Source organism: Bombyx mori, chromosome 6 (assembly GCF_030269925.1).
Source record: "Bombyx mori chromosome 6, ASM3026992v2".
Taxonomy (NCBI): Eukaryota; Metazoa; Arthropoda; class Insecta; order Lepidoptera; family Bombycidae; genus Bombyx; species Bombyx mori.
This window is the reverse complement of record NC_085112.1, coordinates 3,070,114-3,087,281: the sequence shown is the minus strand read 5'-3', so window position 1 is coordinate 3,087,281 and position 17,168 is coordinate 3,070,114. Positions and strand designations below refer to the sequence as shown.

At 44.5% G+C, this 17,168-nt stretch overlaps 4 non-coding genes across 4 annotated transcripts; 3 read left to right on the top strand and 1 right to left on the bottom strand.

Annotated features, from left to right (window-relative positions):
- The first annotated feature begins 5,856 nt into the window (after positions 1-5,856).
- TRNAG-GCC (transfer RNA glycine (anticodon GCC)) lies at positions 5,857-5,927 on the top strand. The gene has a single exon. It is a non-coding gene; the product is annotated as a tRNA-Gly (tRNA).
- Positions 5,928-6,426: 499 nt separating this feature from the next.
- On the bottom strand, positions 6,427-6,497 carry TRNAG-GCC (transfer RNA glycine (anticodon GCC)). The gene has a single exon. It is a non-coding gene; the product is annotated as a tRNA-Gly (tRNA).
- Positions 6,498-10,949: 4,452 nt separating this feature from the next.
- On the top strand, positions 10,950-11,020 carry TRNAG-GCC (transfer RNA glycine (anticodon GCC)). Its single transcript has one exon. It is a non-coding gene; the product is annotated as a tRNA-Gly (tRNA).
- Positions 11,021-12,059: 1,039 nt separating this feature from the next.
- Positions 12,060-12,130, top strand: TRNAG-GCC (transfer RNA glycine (anticodon GCC)). Its single transcript has one exon. It is a non-coding gene; the product is annotated as a tRNA-Gly (tRNA).
- The last annotated feature ends 5,038 nt before the right edge of the window (positions 12,131-17,168 follow it).

The following is a 17,168-nucleotide window of genomic DNA, read 5'->3' as shown; positions in this document are numbered from 1 at the left end:
CTGTATAATACAAATGGTCAATTACAAAACAGTAGAGTACATTCTTTACCTTTTATTTTCAACCCTTTTATTTTTGTGCTCGCTAGCCACTTACAAGATTTAGTAAAAATAAATAAACATTAGAAAGCTTTTTCTCAACCTTACAAAATGTAAGAAAATGAGATGCATATTTTTTTTTTTTTTTTTTATTGCTTAGCTCTGGTCGATCTTACAGCCCACTTGGTGTTAAGTGGCTACTGGATCCCATAGACATCTACAACATTCCGATAGAGGCACCCGTCACGCGCGGACGTGCTCATCGACCACTCGATCGCCCGGCCTTTGTTCGCCCGGCTTTTGTTAGCCCGGCCATTGTTCGCGCGGCCTGTGTTCGTGGTACATCTGCCGACTAAGTGCTCTTCCTGGAAGTTTTTATTTGTTTTGTTTCCTTTTGTTATTTCTGTGTTCGTGGTACATCTGCCGACAAACTGTCTTCCTGGAAGTGTTTAATTGTTTTGTTTCTTTTGTTATTTCCGTTTTGTTGTGATTTTTCTTTGTCCTGCAGTAATCGTGCCGCATCGCCACCTGTGTTCAATAGAACCGCTCAGGTCCGAGAAGTTGGGGCCTCGCCGCAAGGCGAGTGTTTTCTAAGACCCAGGGTAGCCCCACCTGGGCACGTAGACATCATGGACGCTGTATTTGCGGAATTTCTCCGGCTTCGCTACCCAAAGCTCACTTCCGAGTTTCAGGCCTTCAAGGCCGATCACACTGCGAGCCCTCTCGTGGACTCCACCGAGCTCGCTGCTCCTGCGTCGCCTGTACCTGCGTGCAAAGCTTCTGCATCGAGCACCGCAGCCTCCGTCGTGCCTGCCGTTCCCGCGTCGCCTATACTGGCGAGTAAAACTGCTGCGTCGTCCGCCGTGGTCACCGTTCCAGCAGCGCGATCATCCGCGGCCTCCGTCGCGCCGTCCAAAACACCTACTCGTAGGTCACCTGCGCCCGCCTCCTCGTCCTCCGACTCTGACTCGGAGATGGAGGTCGACCTCGCTCCCGCCTCATCGACGGATGGATTCACCCTGGTGCAAAAGGGTAAGAAGCGTGCCGCGGAGTCTCGAGCTCCCGCGGCCGCTAAAATTAGCAAAGCCGCGAACGCGTCGCGCCCCCGCCCTCAGACTCCCGTTGCGCCTCCAGCCCGTGCCACTCCGTCGCCGCGTCCGGTGGCACAAAATAAAGCCCAGACCCCTCCCCCGGTAATCCTTCAAGAGAAGGCAGCTTGGGAACGAGTTTCCCTGGCCCTTAAGGCCAAAAATATCAATTTTACGAATGCCCGTAACCTCGCGAACGGCATTCAAATTAAGGTTCGAACATCCGACGACCATAGGGCCCTCTCTTCTTACCTCCGTAAGGAGCGCATAAGTTTCCACACATATACGCTCCAGGAGGAGCGCGAACTCCGTGCCGTTATACGTGGCATCCCTAAAGAGTTGGATGCCGAGCTCGTCAAGGCCGACCTTCTCGAACAAGGCCTACCGGTTAACTCCGTACACCGCATGCACACAGGCCGCGGAAGGGAGCCATATAATATGGTTCTCGTCGCCCTCCAGCCTACCCCCGAGGGTAAGCAAATATTCAACATCCGAACGGTCTGTAGCCTTTCCGGAATCGCAGTCGAAACCCCACACAAGAAAGGCACACCTAGCCAGTGCCATAACTGCCAATTATACGGGCATTCTTCCCGTAACTGTCACGCGCGCCCCCGATGCGTCAAGTGCTTAGGCGATCACGCCACGGCCCTATGCACTCGCGATCAAAAAACCGCGACAGAACCGCCTAGCTGCGTCCTGTGTCGAACACAGGGTCACCCCGCAAATTACCGCGGATGCCCCCGAGCCCCGAAAATAAATCGCCGCGTCGCCCGCCAAAACCGCCTCCGAGCTTCCGGCCCAGACATCAAAGCCTCGGCACCCTCTGTGTCGCAGGCTAAGCCAGCGTTCGTTCCGGCGCCGGTGCCCAGTGTCTCGGCCTGGGCGAAACCGCTGCCGTACATGAACACGGCTACAACTCCCTCCTCCGCGATTCGTCCCGCCCCCGCGACTCGTCCCTCTCCCGCGACTTGCCCTCCGACCGCGTCCGACAATCTCGCTTTAGCGATCGACTTCTTTCAGTCGATCAACTTTGAGCGCGTTAACGCTTTGGGCGACGCCATTCGCTCTGCCTCCACTGCACAACACTTTATCGCCGTTGTGCAAGAATACGCCGACGTATACGCGTCATTAAATACGTACGTCCTCCCCTCACTCCGCCGGTAATCAATGGCGTATATAAGTAGAATAAAGCCCCTATCCGTAACGATAGGATTTTTTAACGCTTACGGTCTCGCAAATCAGCGTGATCAGGTTTCTGACTTTTTGCGTGACCATCAAATTGATATCTTTTTAGTGCAGGAGACCCTACTTAAGCCTGCGCGCCGTGACCCTAAAATCGCGAACTATAACATGGTCAGGAACGACAGGCTCTCTGCTCGTGGTGGTGGTACCGTCATTTACTATAGAAGAGCCCTGCATTGCGTCCCACTCGATCCTCCCGCGCTCGCTAATATCGAAGCATCAGTGTGCCGAATCTCACTGACGGGACACGCGCCGATCGTTATCGCGTCCGTTTATCTTCCACCGGATAAGATCGTTCTAAGCAGTGATATCGAGGCGCTGCTCGGCATGGGGAGCTCTGTCATTCTGGCGGGCGACCTAAATTGTAAACACATTAGGTGGAACTCACACACCACAACCCCGAATGGCAGGCGGCTTGACGCGTTAGTCGATAATCTCGCCTTCGATATCGTCGCTCCGCTAATCCCGACTCACTACCCGCTAAATATCGCGCATCGCCCGGATATACTCGACATAGCGTTATTAAAAAACGTAACTCTGCGCTTACACTCGATCGAAGTAGTTTCAGAGTTAGATTCAGACCACCGTCCCGTCGTTATGAAGCTCGGTCGCGCTCCCGATTCCGTTCCCGTCACGAAGACTGTGGTGGATTGGCACACGCTGGGCATCAGCCTGGCTGAATCTGATCCACCATCGCTACCGTTTAGCCCGGACTCTACCCCGTCTCCTCAGGATACCGCTGAAGCCATAGACATCTTAACGTCACACATCACCTCGACATTAGATAGGTCATCGAAACAAGTTGTAGCGGAGGACTTCCTTCACCGCTTCAAATTGTCCGACGATATTAGGGAACTCCTTAGAGCTAAGAACGCCTCGATACGCGCCTACGACAGGTATCCTACCGCGGAAAATCGTATTCGAATGCGTGCCCTACAACGCGACGTAAAGTCTCGCATCGCCGAAGTCCGAGATGCCAGATGGTCTGATTTCTTAGAAGGACTCGCGCCCTCCCAAAGGTCTTACTACCGCTTAGCTCGTACTCTCAAATCGGATACGGTAGTAACTATGCCCCCCCTCGTAGGCCCCTCAGGCCGACTCACGGCGTTCGATGATGACGAAAAAGCAGAGCTGCTGGCCGATACATTGCAAACCCAGTGCACGCCCAGCACTCAATCCGTGGACCCTGTGCATGTAGAATTAGTAGACAGTGAGGTAGAACGCAGAGCCTCCTTGCCACCCTCTGATGTGTTACCACCCGTCACCCCGATGGAAGTTAAAGACTTGATCAAAGACCTACGTCCTCGCAAGGCTCCCGGTTCCGACGGTATATCCAACCGCGTTATTAAACTTCTACCCGTCCAACTCATCGTGATGTTGGCATCTATTTTCAATGCCGCTATGGCGAACTGTATCTTTCCCGCGGTGTGGAAAGAAGCGGACGTTATCGGCATACATAAACCCGGTAAACCAAAAAATCATCCGACGAGCTACCGCCCGATTAGCCTCCTCATGTCTCTAGGCAAACTGTATGAGCGTCTGCTCTACAAACGCCTCAGAGACTTCGTCTCATCCAAGGGCATTCTCATCGATGAACAATTCGGATTCCGTACAAATCACTCATGCGTTCAACAGGTGCACCGCCTCACGGAGCACATTCTTGTGGGGCTTAATCGACCAAAACCGTTATACACGGGAGCTCTCTTCTTCGACGTCGCAAAAGCGTTCGACAAAGTCTGGCACAACGGTTTGATTTTCAAACTATTCAACATGGGTGTGCCGGATAGTCTCGTGCTCATCATACGGGACTTCTTGTCGAACCGCTCTTTTCGATATCGAGTCGAGGGAACCCGCTCCTCCCCACGACCTCTCACAGCTGGAGTCCCGCAAGGCTCTGTCCTCTCACCCCTCCTATTTAGCTTATTCGTTAACGATATTCCCCGGTCGCCGCCGACCCATTTAGCTTTATTCGCCGACGACACGACTGTTTACTATTCCAGTAGAAACAAGTCCCTAATCGCGAAGAAGCTTCAGAGCGCAGCCCTAGCCCTAGGACAGTGGTTCCGAAAATGGCGCATAGACATCAACCCAGCGAAAAGTACTGCGGTGCTCTTTCAGAGGGGAAGCTCCACACGGATTTCCTCCCGTATTAGGAGGAGGAATCTCACACCCCCGATTACTCTCTTTAGTCAATCCATACCCTGGGCCAGGAAGGTCAAGTACCTGGGCGTTACCCTGGATGCATCGATGACATTCCGCCCGCATATAAAATCAGTCCGTGACCGTGCCGCGTTTATTCTCGGTAGACTCTACCCCATGATTTGTAAGCGGAGTAAAATGTCCCTTCGGAACAAGGTGACACTTTACAAAACTTGCATAAGGCCCGTCATGACTTACGCGAGTGTGGTGTTCGCTCACGCGGCCCGCACGCACATAGACACCCTTCAATCTCTACAATCCCGCTTTTGCAGGTTAGCCGTCGGAGCTCCGTGGTTCGTGAGGAACGTTGACCTACACGACGACCTGGGCCTCGAATCTATACAGAAATACATGAAGTCAGCGTCGGAACGGTACTTCGATAAGGCTATGCGTCATGATAATCGCCTTATCGTAGCCGCCGCTGACTACTCCCCGAATCCTGATCATGCAGGAGCCAGTCACCGTCGACGCCCTAGACACGTCCTTACGGATCCATCAGATCCAATAACCTTCGCACTAGACGCCTTCAGCTCTAGGAGCAGGCTTAGGGACCTCGGTAACCGTACTCGTCGAACTCGACAAAGAGTTCGCCGTGCAACCTAACCCATGAATCAGCTCGCTGAGTTTCTCGCCGGATCTTCTCAGCGGGTCGCGATTCCGATCCGGTAGTAGATTCATTCGCGAAGCAGCTGCTCTTGAGCTGTTAGGTCTCCTTCGGAGGCGCTCGGGTAGCTGTTAGCAAATCCCACCCCTCCTGGCTGAGCCTTTGCTCGCCCACCTGTCCTGGTGAAACTGGAAAGGCCTCCGGGCCACCAGTAATCCTTCAATCATAAAAAAAAAAAAAAAAAAAAAAAAAACATCTACAACTTAAATGCGCCACCCACCTAGAGACAAGTTTCAATTGTATTATACGATGACTATCCTAGTCTTGAAATCGGAAAGCATTACTCCTTTGCAGTAGAAAAAGACATTAAGTCTTCCCAAAAGCACTAGAATAGTAGAATAGGATTAGCGCCTTTAACTGCTCCCAGTTGTTCTCACTAACAAGGCGATTGTGTCTATAACTAAAAGTTTCTATTCAGTTAGTTTTTACAATCTTTTGGATGTACCTAACTGAATTATTGACGGTTATTTAATCATTTATTTAAAAAATAGGCTGGCAGAAGCTGGATGAGAGGATCCGAGGATCGTGCTCAATGGTGAGCAATTGGAGAGGCTTTTGTCCAGCAGTGGATTGACTGATAGGCTGATGATGATGATATAAAATAGTAAATTGACTATAATGTATGTAGCATCGGTGGTTCAGTGGTAGAATGCTCGCCTGCCACGCGGGCGGCCCGGGTTCGATTCCCGGCCGATGCAGTTTTTTTGATATGTTTAAATTAAAACACATGCTACCAAGCTTAATTGTAAATTTTGCGGTTAAGATATGTTTTTAAGGAACATTTTCTTTTCTTAATCGACAACTCAAGGCGGCATGGCGTTTTAAAAGAAATAATCTAATTTACATTTAAAACGATATTAAATAGTCATAGATTTTTTGACGCGTACAAGTCTGGTTTTGAAGTCATATCCTCCTTGTCTTGTCTCTTGACCTATATCTTTTTTCGCCGTTTGGAAATAACCCTAGACGATAGGTAGCTGCTTAATAATTCGCGCTGATGTCCACTGTTAACCACTCAAACTCAGATAAAAACCTCAGAAAAAGTGAATTTCAATATAGAATAATAAATAGCACCTGACAAAGATAAAATTCAATAATATATTAGGTATTTCTAACCTAACGTTGTAAATAAAATTAGCTTTACGGTTTCCATGTACTGAGAAGGTTTTTATTTTAAATTAATGTAAAAAAAAACAATGCATCGGCCGGGAATCGAACCCGGGCCGCCCGCGTGGCAGGCGAGCATTCTACCACTGAACCACCGATGCTACACAAAAATATGCAAAATACAGTAAAAGTAACAGATTTCTGTCATCGACGTTTGCGCAAGTAAACTGTCTTGTAGCTTGAGAAGCAATTATTTTCACTGAAGCACTTATTTACTGACTTTTAGTGGCATTGATCAGATGAGCTCATAGTCCATTTGATATTAAACGGTTTTCGGAACCTATAAATAATACGAGAATGAAAAGAAATGTACCTAACAATGGAAAATAAGGATTCTTTAATTTGAAATATGTAGGACACCCAGGAAACACCAGCGCTGGTGTATGTCTTAACTATGGAGAGCTTATTGATGATTTTTAACACGAGAACATAAAAAATATCAAGATTAAACCTGAAAATGTGGCGAATTTGCACACAGGAAAAATTGAGACATCGACAAGGAGTTTGCAAACTCCGCCATTTATTATAAGAAACTAGCTGTTAAGCTACCCGCGGCTCCTCTGCGTTGTCAAGGAAAAGTCTTAATTTCCTTTTCTAAAGATAATAAAACATCGTTTTCCTTGGGAAATAAATGTTTTTTGGGGATAACCGGCAGCCTATAAGACTCTTCTGACCAAAATCTAACACTTAAACAAAAACATGTCAACAAGTTGCTTAGCTTAGACGTGAAAAAAACATAAACAAACACACTTTCATATTAAAATATTAGTATAGCTGATCCTCTATTTTATTATAATAAAAGAAATGTACCTAATTTGCTGGATGAGGTGGGCAAGCTGCTGGAACGTATTCTGGCGGCCCGCATCATCCAGCATCTGGTCGGGGTGGGACCCGATCTGTCGGCGGAACAGTATGGCTTCCGAGAGGGCCGCTCAACGGTGGACGCGATCCTTCGCGTGCGGGCCCTCTCGGAGGAGGCCATCTCCAGGGGCGGGGTGGCTTTGGCGGTGTCACTCGATATCGCCAATGCATTTAACACCCTGCCCTGGTCCGTGATAGGGGCGGCGCTAGAAAGACACGGAGTGCCCCCCTACCTTCGCCGGCTGGTGGGTTCCTACTTGGAAGACAGATCGGTCACATGTACCGGACACGGTGGGATCGTGCACCGGTTCCCGGTCGTGCGCGGTGTTCCACAGGGGTCGGTGCTCGGCCCTCTTTTGTGGAATATCGGGTATGACTGGGTGCTGAGGGGTGCCCTCCTCCCGGGCCTGAGCGTAATCTGTTACGCAGACGACACGTTGGTCGTGGCCCGGGGAGGGAGTTTTGCTGAGTCTGCCCGTCTTGCCACCGCTGGGGTGGCGCATGTCGTCGGCAAAATCAGGAGATTGGGCCTCGACGTGGCGCTCAGTAAATCCGAGGCCATGTGGTTTCACAGGCCCCGGAGAGTGCCACCTGTCGATGCCCATATCGTGGTTGGAGGCGTCCGGATTGGGGTCGGGGTGCAGCTGAAGTATCTCGGCCTCATTCTGGACAGTCGTTGGACCTTCCGTGCTCACTTTCAGAACCTGGTCCCTCGTTTGTTGGGGGCGGCCGGCGCGTTAAGCCGGCTTCTGCCCAACATCGGGGGGCCTGACCAGGTGACGCGCCGTCTCTATACAGGAGTGGTGCGATCAATGGCCCTGTACGGGGCGCCCGTGTGGGGCCAGTCCCTGGCCGTGGGGGTGGCGAGGCTGCTGCAAAAGCCGCAACGCACCATCGCGGTCAGGGTCATTCGTGGTTATCGCACCATCTCCTTCGAGGCGGCGTGTGTACTGGCTGGGACGCCGCCTTGGGTTCTGGAAGCGGAGGCGCTCGCCGCTGACTATCAGTGGCGGGCTGACCTTCGTGCCCGGGGCGTGGCGCGTCCCAGCCCCAGTGTGGTCAGAGCGCGGAGGGCCCAATCTCGGCGGTCCGTGCTGGAATCATGGTCCAGGCGGCTGGCCGATCCTTCGGCTGGTCGTAGGACCGTCGAGGCGATTCGCCCAGTCCTTGTGGATTGGGTGAATCGTGACAGAGGACGCCTCACTTTCCGGCTCACGCAGGTTCTCACTGGGCATGGTTGCTTCGGTGAGTTCCTGCACCGGATCAGAGCCGAGCCGACGGCAGAGTGCCACCATTGTGATTGCGACTTGGACACGGCAGAGCATACGCTCGTCGCCTGCCCCGCATGGGAGGGGTGGCGCCGTGTCCTCGTCGCAAAAATAGGAAACGACTTGTCGTTTCCGAGTGTTGTGGCATCGATGCTCGGCGACGACGAGTCGTGGAAGGCGATGCTCGACTTCTGCGAGTGCACCATCTCGCAGAAGGAGGCGGCGGGGCGCGTTAGGGCCGCGCAAGCCCGCCGCCGTCGAGCGGGGGCCAGGGAGGCGGATTTCGCCCAAGCCCTGGCCCTCTAAGTGTTTCGGGTCCCCCTCATATGTCGGTCTGGGGACCGGCGAGGGGGACCTAAGAAGACGTCGTGCAAGCTGCTCTGCACGCGTTTTACGCAAGAGCATCCGGGTGATGGAAGGCCGGCTATCCTCGACCCACGCTGGTTCTGACCCAGCGGGGTATTCCGTAGGATAGCTCACTCTAACCGGCGCCATCTAGGCGGGCTCCGGATAGCCGACCGAGAGGGCTGGTGGTCGTGGCGCCGACGACCGGCAGTCCGGCGTCCCGAGGGGGACGGTGATGGGAGAGATGTGCTCCGCACTAAACACTTCACTTTCCCCCCTTTGCCTTTTCATGAGTTCTGTCTCATGTGAGGTTTGGACGTTGGTTGTTGAGCGACAGGAGGTTTTAGTCGGTTCGACTCCGACATGCTCCGCCCGCCGTCCCCAGTGGAGGGCGGACGTCCGGCGATTTCCTACTGACAAAAAAAAAAAAAAAAAAAAACCTAATAGGAATGTTTAATTAATGACTTTCGATATATGAAGTCTTCACGCCCAATTAAATTAAATGTACTAGTGGTCCCGCAGTAGTCGAAATTTGACTATATTTCATTTAAATTATAAGTATAAACATTCTTATGGTTCTATTGTCAAAAACTATTATAATTCCATAATATAATCACAGTTTTCGCCTTTAACTGCACTATAGATAAATAATATTAAATAAAAACAATATTAATCTATTCTCAATTCGACCACAGACTTTAAACAATAACAAAAGTTTCACAATTGACAGTAAGCTAATAGCAGTAAACAAAAAGTATATTTTTATGTATGTGTTGTGTCAAACGCATGGTAGTGTGTATAATATTTTTTTATTTATTTAATGTATATCTAATACATAATTTAAAATATATATTAGTATTCTGCACTCCTTCTCTATCTATATTCTCTATAAATGTGGGAAATTTCCTACTCCTCCGTCCGCGCAATTTTCGTAAAAAGGGGTACAAAGTTTTTGGTTTACGTATTAATATATAGATAAAAGGAATCCGCCTATTAGGAATGTTTAATTAATGACTTTCGATATAAGTCTTCACGCCCAATGAAATTAAATGTATAAAGTTCTCAATTGCCACGTTAGGGGCCAGTGTCATTTATATCTATTTGTAATCCTATTTAATTCAGGACACTTTTTTGTCAAACCCTGACCTTCCTAGGATCATCATATAAATTTGTGGGCTTAATAAAACCATCGTTAATTTTCTTGTCTTGCGAGATAATCTAATGTTTTTGTGTTTTTTATTTTTATTTTAAGTGTAATTAATTTTATTGGCCTCAGCAACGTTAAGATTTGGGATTTTTTTTATGTGAACGTGAAATTTCCTGATAGAATTGGCTTTAACAATAAAAATGAAAATTGGTATTCTGAAACATTTATATTATTGTATATCATAGATGTGACAATAAGCTGTGTGAATGATAAATTGAGACATTGCTTGATGATTTCCTATATTTACTGATTTAATTAATTTAATTATCAAATACAATTGATTTCCGAAGATTTTCTGAGAAAAACTATCACAAGCAAATTGGAAGGATTTATTAAAATTATCACAGTCATTTGCTTGGGGCACTGATACGGCATTTCGTGCCAATGCGCCAAAACTGTTTTGTGGTCAATTCCCAATTCTTCAGCTACGCCGTAACTACTGATATGTCGATCTTGCTCCACTTTTTCAAAAATGGCATCCATGGCATCCGTAATAGCGACGAGAGCGACGTGCATATTTGAAATCAAAATTTCCGGATTTAAATATATCGAATTTCTACATTAGCGTCACTCATCTTGACAGTACGAAAAATAAATAAAAATCACACATTTTTCTAATTCGAATTTGGAATTATCTTCTTTAAAATTTTAACTTTCAATGATACCAGCCAGATACAAATAGTATCTATAGCCAAAGAGATTTTATTACAAGTTCATACATACGATAATGCGAAAAGACTTTTCCCCAACCTATTATTTATGTGTGGGTGTAGAGCTATACAAGTGTTTTCCAAATAGTGTTGATGAGCAGAATCTTGCGCAATTATTATTACAATTGTTCTGTTATTCTGTGTTTAAAACAATAATGACAAGCATCGGTGGTTCAGTGGTAGAATGCTCGCCTGCCACGCGGGCGGCCCGGGTTCGATTCCCGGCCGATGCATTCTTTTTGATTTCGAATTTGAACTCTCAATACAATTCTTGCTGCTTCTCGGATGGGTTTAGAAACTGTATTAAATTATAATGTTTTTCTTTTGCATTTTCAAAAATAATTTAAATACCATAAAATTTATCCAGTGAGATCTACTACTTTGATATGTCTCAGTTGAGGTCCAATTTTTTTTTATGTATCTGAAACTGCAAGATCTTCTTCTCTTTTACGTTTTCGTCAAGAATATGCCATATCTCTCTATGCCCCGCCGGTCTGGCGTCTGGGGGACGGCGGGATGTATGTAATATGCTCTGCGTAAACCCTGTCCCGCCGTCTTAAAGATCGGCCTGGTTTCCCGCCCGGTCCGGGGTAGGGTCGCCGGCTGTGAACGGCAGGAGTTTTTAGTGAGGTTCAACTCCCACATACCCCATCTGCCGTGAGGGTGAGGGGAATCCGGCGATTTTCTCCTGTGGAAAAAAAAAAGTCTCTCTATGCCACATATCTACGACTTGAAAGCGTCGTGTGATGAGTGACTTATTCTAGTTAATCACCATATAAGTAGTGGAACATCTCATCAAATAACAATTAATTATAATGTTACAGATGAACAGCGATAATGGCATTATTAAAATTCTGTCAGCAAAAACGTGCAAACTTCACGACCGAAATGATTGCTTTCTATGGGCTTAGGTAATCACTTAAAATCAAATAGGCCGTAAGATGATTCAACAATCTATCCAACAAAGCAATGCGCAACTTAATTTTGAAATTCAATTTTATGGCTTACATTTTCTTGTTTGTTTAAAACTCGTCTAAAACTGAACCGACTGTTTTAATTATCGAGGCAATACATAATTCCTCGTCTCAAAGTTCCTAGTAATTTGTAGCGTTCATAATTTTGCATAATAATATCATCAACATCGCAGATATGCTTAGTGAATGTAAGAAGTGCATACGTGACTTTCTAAATAATTTGTCGACCCCAATCTCTTGCGCAAACGCGTTAGAAATAAAATAATTTCTTATACGTTATTTGGCATATCAATACTAAGCATCGGTGGTTCAGTGGTAGAATGCTCGCCTGCCACGCGGGCGGCCCGGGTTCGATTCCCGGCCGATGCAGTTTTGTTATTTTTTCTGGTTTTCCTGTTTACATTTTTTTTTTCTAATCTTAACCTTATATTAACTATTTTTATTCTCAAGTTTTGTGCTCGCTAAAACTCAGTAACGGCTGTATCCTATGAATACTTACATACATGTACAGTATAAACTTCAGACATTACCAAACCCAACCTCTAAAACTTATCTCAGTCAATCTTCACTAACGATCTCCAGCGGCCCATATCTTCCCTTTGAGTGCAGCCTCTTACGTTCAGTTCTCTACCCGCCGTTGTTTCTGAGGAAGCAATTTATTTTACATTCGTAGGTACCTACTACTGGTACAAAGCTGCGACAAACAGAATAGTCAGATACAGAATTGAATCGGAGTTTGCTTTTGTTGCAAACGGGTAAATCTCGGCCGAGAGATGTAAAAAGAAAACTGCACGGATAAGAATTTGTTCGTGTTAGTATATATATTAGCGATGCGTTAAATATAAATTTGGAGCTGTGATTGGTATATTGTGTATATGTTTGTTTGTGTGGTGAATTCGTTTTGTTAAAAGAAGTTAGCAAATTTTAGCTTAGTTTTAAATTAACAAGATTTGTAAGAGGGAGTGCGCGGGGTTCAACGAGAGGTGAGGGGGCCTCGGACCGGTGACCTGAACCGAACGAAGTCAGTGCTGTGACTGTGACCAAAGCAACGAACGCCGCGCGCTTCCTAACCACTAAAGTTGAGAGGCTATTCCAGCGTAACCCTAACGTTTGTAGGTGAGCTCACGGGGCTCAAACCTGATAACATTGCTAACACGAGCCCTAGCAAGAGCCGTGCTTCGCAGAATCTACCACCGGATCGGAAACGCGATCCACTGAGAAGATCCGGCGAGAAACTCAGTGGGCTGTGTCTGAGAGTATTAAAACCTCTGTTAGTGCATTCCACGAACCTGGGAAACAACATAAATTACAATATACGTTTACAATGTACCGTATTTTATTATTATAAACATCTACCAGATCTTATATACTACCTACTTTACAGAAAACTTATACTGGCGGTAGGGCGTCTTGTGAACCCGCACGGGTATGTGTCCCACTACTCTACCTAGTTCTATTTCCTACTTGGTTATACCGTGAAAACTGAAAACTCATGTCTCAAGGGAGGCCTTGACGTTGCTGATGACGATGGACTCCGGTAACAATGTTATACCAGGCGGGTAAGGAGCTCGTCAGTAAAGGGTGATCAATCTTCACACCGGAAGGTTTTTTCTGTTTCGCAGCATAACTTTGCATGGTTGTGGTATCCAGGTTAATACTTTATGGGTGTTGCCTAGTGCCGAAATGACGTATCAGTGCCTCAAGTAAATGCCTGTGATAATTTTAATAAATCCTTCCAATTTGCTTGTGATAGTTTAGGAAATTTCACGTTCGTATAAAAAATCCCTGATAGAACTGGCTTTAATAATAAAATCAAAGCGTATTAAAAATTATAATTGATATTCGGAAACATTTATATTATTGTATATCATAGATGTAACAATAAGCTGTGTGAATGATAAATTGAGACATTGCCTGATGTTTTCCTATATTTACTGATTTAATTAATTTAATTATCAAATACAATTGACTACCCAAGATTTTCTAAGAAAATCTATCTATCATAAGCAAATTGGAAGGATGATTGGAAGGAGGATGTTATTTGATGTGATGTTCCACTACTTATATGGTGATTAATTTGAATAAGTCGCTCACCACACGACACCTTCATATAAACGTTGGTATGTGGCATAGATAGATGTAATATTATTTTCAAAAACATAGAAGAGGAGATATTCTTGCAGCTTGAGATTTGTTAAAAAAAAATGGATCTGAACTGAGATAATTCTAAATACCAGATCTCACTGGATACATTTTATAGTATTTAACTTATTTGTGAAAATGCAAAAGAAAAACATTATAATTTAACACAGTTTCTAAACCCATCCGAGAAGCAGCAAGAATTGTATCGAGAGTTCAAATTCGAAATCAAAAACAATGCATCGGCCGGGAATCGAACCCGGGCCGCCCGCGTGGCAGGCGAGCATTCTACCACTGAACCACCGATGCTTGTCATTGTTGCATTAAACACAGAATAACAGAACAATTTTAATAATAATTGCGTAAGATTCTGCTCATCAACACTATCTAGAAAGTCACGTATGTAGCTCTACACACACATTGCGTAATTACTGGTAGTAGGATCTCTTGTGAGTCCGCACGGGTAGGTACCACCACCCTGTCTATTTCTGCCGTGAAGCAGTAATGCGTTTCGGTTCGAAGGGTGGGGCAGCCGTTGTAACTATACTGAGATCTTAGAACTTATATCTCGAGGTGGGTGGCGCATCTACGTTGTAGATGTCTATGGGCTCCAGTAACCACTTAACACCAGGTGGGCTGTGAGCTCGTCCACGCATATAGGAAATAAAAAACATAAAAAAAATATTTTACTTTTCTTATGTGATATGGTAACATGATCAAGATGACGTAATCAACAGTTCCTCTGATCATTTCATATCGAACATACGTTATAAAGCTGAAAAATAAATCAAATTTTCGTACACTCAGAGATACAAATGATTTGTTGGATGAGCATTAATGATACCTCGAATAGCCCTCAGCTGTATGTACATATGGGCGCAAACGCCACTAAGTATCGGCAATAATTAACATAATAATATTTAATTTAGTTTATTTTACGTTATTATTTATTTATTATTAGCAAGATGAAACTGTTATTCTACCATATTAAATAATTAGCCGACACTATTTTGATGTGAAAATGTTCAGAATACGTTTAATGTTTATATTATTGTTTAAAAACACAAATTACTGTATAAATATTTAAATATTAATAAAGCGTAAATATGAATTATAATTAACAGTAATAATTTAATTAAGTATTGTTATTGTTATGCAAATGATGTTGTTGGCGTCATCTATTATTATTAGACTGCATAATTTTAATGTTAGTTTATATAAATTATGTATCGTTATTATTAAGCCAGATAATTAAGCCAGATTTGTACATTTTTTCGCAGTAATTATATTTGTTTGTTTAAAATAAGTTGTAGTTGCTATAATCAACACAAAATGGCTATTGTGTAAAAACTAAGACGCGGCTTTTTGTAATAAACAAGTAATGTTAACGTTTTATAGAATTGTATTATATTTTCATTGTAATAGATCATAAGTATGAAAACTCTTTTTTTTTCGGGCTTGGGGGCCGAACCTGCTTCGAGGTCCCCGCGCCTAGGGAGCAAACGGGGTATGTGGGAATTAACAATCTGGAAGGTGTTGGGAGCAGACCGCGGGTCCAAGGAATTTTAGAGCCCTATCGCACTAAACGACTCCCCTGCACTCTTACACCCGACGTCCGATCTCCGTCCGGGGTCAGAACCCGGCCAGAGTAGGGGGGTTCCCGCGGTCACCACTACAACCAGACACGCGGCGCCACATTGAGGACGCCCGACCGACTGGTCAAGTGTGAAAACCCTTGGCGTAACGTCGACATATATGTAAAGCAAATAATTACCTAGCTTCAGATGGAAAGCCTGACTGGGAACTAAAGAAAAAAATCAGCATCGAGTTAAATGAAAATTTTCATTAATTCCAATTGGTCAGCTTTGTATAATACCATCCGATCGTATTGAATAGTTCCCGTTTCATCCAGCATTTCGATTTTAGCGATTCCCAAAGGTTTTTCGAATTCGCTGCAGTCAGAATATTCATGATTAAATTTCGAAGAGAAGTTTTATAGATAATTATTAGTCTTATAGTTAGTTAGTGCAAGTAATCTATTTATACCAGGCGGTTTTTGCTTTACAGAGTTTTAATTGATACTAATGGTCCCGCAGTAGCCGAAATTCGACTATAATTAATTGAATTATAAGTTTCAACATTATTATGGTCCTATTGTTACAGATTTCGCCAAGACTACACTATAGACAAATACTCGTAATATTAAAGATAAACAATACTAACCTATTTTTAATTTGACTACAGACTTTAAGCACAAAAGTTTAACAATACTTAAGTGCAATAAACAGAGAGTATATGTGTGTGTGTCAAATACATGGTAGTGTGTGTAACGTTTTCTTTATTGATTTAATGTATCTTTTATGCGTTATTTTAAAAAAATATTAACATTGTGCACTTCTTCTCTATATTCTCTATAAGTGTGGAAAATTCCATACCCCTAAATCCTTTTTCCAAAAAAATATGTGATTAACATGGTATCATCCACAATGAGGAAATAGTATAGTTTACAATAATCAAATCCTAAAAGATTGGGAATGCGACATCGTATGTACGTGCATGACAGTAGTACTGTTATGATATCTACGGGCCTTAGTAGGGGCTCCTCATCACAATAAAAAAAGTGTAAAATTTACTTACAAACCCCATCGAAACTCCTCTAATTGAGAGTCCGAAGGTAGCAGCTGTAGTCAAAATCGGCACGGATAACTATTAGCAGTCAGATCACGATCGCCCCTATTCCCACAAAGAGAGGTCAAACACTTTTTTCATTACTAAATAAACGAGTTTTTTTATCGTTCCATATTCGACGGAATAAAGGTTCATCTAAACCCCAGACACCTAATATCTGTGATAAACTCCGATATGATAAATATGGTGCTAACGTAGCGATCTAATTAATATTAAAAATCCTTTAATCTGCAACTATTGTCAAAGCGTTACTATACACATCACAAAATCTTTCCCAATTATCTATCCGTTAAAAGCGATAGTGATTAAAATCATCTTTTATAACAGTAAATTTTACGTATGGTTTTAATGCCCAGATAAATATCGCAAAGGAATATAATTGGAGCCAACCCGGGGTGTATCTTGGCTTTGTGATCGTTATGCTAATGCACTGGCTAATTCCACGGAGTATAGTTGCGGCTTCAAATAACCATAATGGCCGCTAGGTTTTCAATGAAAAATATATATATATTCAGTATTTTTTCTAGGAAATTCAAAATTGTTCAACAGTAATACAGATTTTATAAAATAAAAAAGTCAA